The following is a 4,556-nucleotide window of genomic DNA, read 5'->3' as shown; positions in this document are numbered from 1 at the left end:
TAATCACCCAGTTACGTTGTGACGTTTGGTAGCACACAAAGTGTTCATCCGGTAAACGGGAGTTGCATAATCTCATAGTCATAGGAACATGTATAAGTTATGAAGAAAGCAATAGCAACATACTAAACGATCGAGTGCTAAGCTAACGGAATGGGTCAAGTCAATCACATCATTCTCCTAATGATGTGATCCCGTTAATCAAATGACAACTCATGTCTATGGCTAGGAAACATAACCATCTTTGATCAACGAGCTAGTCACGTAGAGTCATACTAGTGACACTCTGTTTGTCTATGTATTCACACATGTATTATGTTTCCAGTTAATACAATTCTAGCATGAATAATAAACATTTATCATGATATAAGGAAATAAATAATAACTTTATTATTGCCTCTAGGGCATATTTCCTTCAGTCTCCCACTTGCACTAGAGTCAATAATCTAGATTACACAGTAATTATTCTTACACCCATGGAGTCTTGGTGCTGATCATGTTTTGCTCGTGGAAGAGGCTTAGTCAATGGGTCTGCAACATTCAGATCCGTATGTATCTTGCAAATTTCTATGTCTCCAACCTGGACTAAATCCCGAATGGAATTGAAGCGTCTTTTGATGTGCTTGGTTCTCTTGTGAAATCTGGATTCCTTTGCTAAGGCAATTGCTCCAGTATTGTCACAAAAGATTTTCATTGGTCCCGATGCACTAGGTATGACACCTAGATCGGATATGAACTCCTTCATCCAGACTCCTTCATTTGCTGCTTCCGAAGCAGCTATGTACTCCGCTTCACACGTAGATCCCGCCACGACACTTTGCTTAGAACTGCACCAACTGACAGCTCGGCCATTCAATGTAAACACGTATCCGGTTTGCGATTTAGAATCGTCCGGATCAGTGTCAAAGCTTGCATCAACGTAACCATTTACGACGAGCTCTTTGTCACCTCCATAAACGCGAAACATATCCTTAGTCCTTTTCAGGTATTTCAGGATGTTCTTGACTGCTGTCCAGTGATCCACTCCTGGATTACTTTGGTACCTCCCTGCTAAACTTATAGCAAGGCACACATCAGGTCTGGTACACAACATTGCATACATGATAGAGCCTATGGCTGAAGCATAGGGAACATCTTTCATCTTCTCTCTATCTTCTGAAGTGGTCGGGCATTGAGTCTTACTCAATCTCACACCTTGTAGTACAGGCAAGAACCCTTTCTTTGCTTGATCCATTTTGAACTTCTTCAAAACTTTGTCAAGGTATGTGCTTTGTGAAAGTCCAATTAAGCGTCTTGATCTATCTCTATAGATCTTGATGCCTAATATATATGCAGCTTCACCGAGGTCTTTCATTGAAAAACTCTTATTCAAGTATCCCTTTATGCTACCCAGAAATTCCATATCATTTCCAATTAGCAATATGTCATCCACATATAATATCAGAAATGCTACTGAGCTCCCACTCACTTTCATGTAAATACAGGCTTCTCCAAAAGTCTGTATAAAACCAAATGATTTGATCACAGTATCAAAGCGTTTATTCCAACTCCAAGAGGCTTGCACCAGTCCATAAATGGATCGCTGGAGCTTGCACACTTTGTTAGCTCCCTTTGGATCGACAAAACCTTCCGGTGCATCATATACAACTCTTCTTCCAGAAATCCATTCAGGAATGCAGTTTTGACATCCATTTGCCAAATTTCATAATCATAAAATGCAGCAATTGCTAACATGATTAGGACAGACTTAAACATCGCTACGGGTGAGAAGGTCTCATCGTAGTCAATCCCTTGAACTTGTCGAAAACCTTTCGCAACAAGTTGTGCTTTATAGACAGTAACATTACCGTCAGCGTCAGTCTTCTTCTTGAAGATCCATTTATTTTCAATGGCTTGCCGATCATCGGGCAGGTCAACCAAAGTCCATACTTTCTTCTCATACATGGATCCCATCTCGGATTTCATGGCCTCAAGCCATTTTGCGGAATCTGGGCTCACCATCACTTCTTCATAGTTTGTAGGTTCGTCATGGTCTAATAACATAACCTCCAGAATACGATTACCGTACCACTCTGGTGCGGATCTTAATCTGGTTGACCTACGAGGTTCAGTAATAACTTGATCTGAAGTTTCATGATCATTATCATTAACTTCCTCACTAATTGGTGTAGGTTTCGCAGAAACTGGTTTCTGTGATGATCTACTTTCCAATAAGGGAGCAGGTACAGTTACCTCATCAAGTTCTACTTTCCTCCCACTCACTTCTTTCGAGAGAAACTCCTTCTCTAGAAAGGATTCATTCTTAGCAACGAATGTCTTGCCTTCGGATCTGTGATAGAATGTGTACCCAACAGTCTCCTTTGGGTATCCTATGAAGACACATTTCTCCGATTTAGGTTCGAGCTTATCAGGTTGAAGTTTCTTCACACAAGCATCGCAACCCCCAATTTTAAGAAACGACAACTTTGGTTTCTTGCCAAACCATAGTTCATAAGGCGTCCTCTCAACGGATTTCGATGGTGCCCTATTTAGAGTGAATGCAGCCGTCTCTAAAGCATAACCCCAAAACGATAGCGGTAAATCAGTAAGAGACATCATAGATCGCACCATATCTAGTAAAGTACGATTACGACGTTCGGACACACCATTACGCTGTGGTGTTCCGGGTGGCGTGAGTTGCGAAACTATTCCGCATTGTTTCAAATGTAGGCCAAACTCGTAACTCAAATATTCTCCTCCACGATCTGATCGTAGAAACTTTATTTTCTTGTTACGATGATTTTCAACTTCGCTCTGAAAATTCTTTGAACTTTTCAAATGTTTCAGACTTATGTTTCATTAAGAAGATATACCCATATCTGCTTAAATCATCTGTGAAGGTGAGAAAATAAGGATATCCGCCACGAGCCTCAATATTCATCGGACCACATACATCTGTATGTATGATTTCCAACAAATCAGTTGCTCTCTCCATAGTTCTGGAGAACGGTGTTTTAGTCATCTTGCCCATGAGACACGGTTCGCAAGTACCAAGTGATTCATAATCAAGTGATTCCAAAAGTCCATCATTGTGGAGTTTCTTCATGCGCTTTACACCGATATGACCTAAACGGCAGTGCCACAAATAAGTTGCACTATCATTATCAACTCTGCATCTTTTGGCTTCGACATTATGAATATGTGTGTCACTACTACCGAGATTCATTTAAAAATAGACCACTCTTCAAGGGTGCATGACCATAAAAGATATTACTCATATAAATAGAACAACCATTATTCTCTGATTTAAATGAATAACCGTCTCGCATTAAACAAGATCAAGATATAATGTTCATGCTCAACGCTGGCACCAAATAACAATTATTCAGGTCTAATACTAATCCCGAAGGTAGATGTAGAGGTAGCGTGCCGACGGCGATCACATCGACTTTGGAACCGTTTCCCACGCGCATCGTCACCTCGTCCTTGGCCAGTGTTCGCTTAATCCGTAGTCCCTATTTCGAGTTGCAAATATTAGCAACAGAACCAGTATCAAATACCCAGGTGCGACTGCGAGCCCTGGTAAGGTACACATCAATAACATGTATATCACATATACCTTTGTTCACCTTGCCATCCTTCTTATCCGCCAAATACTTGGGGCAGTTCCGCTTCCAGTGACCAGTCTGCTTGCAGTAAAAGCACTCAGTCTCAGGCTTAGGTCCAGATTTGGGTTTCTTCTCCTGAACAGCAACTGGCTTGCTGTTCTTCTTGAAGTTCCCCTTCTTCTTCCCTTTGCCCTTTTTCTTGAAACTAGTGGTCTTATTGACCATCAACACTTGATGCTCCTTTTTGATTTCTACCTCCGCTGCCTTTAGCATTGCGAAGAGCTCGGGAATTTTCTTGTTCATCCCTTGCATGTTATAGTTCATCATGAAGCTCTTGTAGCTTGGAGGCAGTGATTGAAGAATTCTGTCAATGACGCTATCATCCAGAAGATTAACTCCCAGTTGAATCAAGTGATTATTATACCCAGACATTATGAGTATATGCTCACTGACAGAACTATTCTCTTCCATCTTGCAGCTGTAGAACTTATTGGAGACTTCATATCTCTCAATCCGGGCATTTGCTTGAAATATTAACTTCAACTCCTGGAACATCTCATATGCTCCATGACGTTCAAAACATCGTTGAAGACCCGGTTCTAAGCCGTAAAGCATGGCACACTGAACTATTGAGTAGTCATCAGCTTTGCTCTGCCAGAAGTTCATAACTTCTGGCGTTGCTCTTGCAGCAGGCCTGGCACCCAGCGGTGCTTCCAGGACGTAATTCTTCTGTGCAGCAATGAGGATAATCCTCAAGTTACGGACCCAGTCCGTGTAATTGCTACCATCATCTTTCAACTTTGCTTTCTCAAGGAACGCATTAAAATTCAACGGAACAGCAGCACGGGCCATCTATCTACAATTAACATAGACAAGCAAGATACTATCAGGTACTAAGTTCATGATAAATTTAAGTTCTATTAATCATATTACTTAAGAACTCCCACTTAGATAGACATCCCTCTAATCATC

The sequence above is a fragment of the Triticum aestivum genome, chromosome 5D (genome assembly GCF_018294505.1).
Source record: "Triticum aestivum cultivar Chinese Spring chromosome 5D, IWGSC CS RefSeq v2.1, whole genome shotgun sequence".
Classification (NCBI taxonomy): Eukaryota; Viridiplantae; Streptophyta; class Magnoliopsida; order Poales; family Poaceae; genus Triticum; species Triticum aestivum.
Note: the sequence above shows the minus strand (reverse complement) of the source record.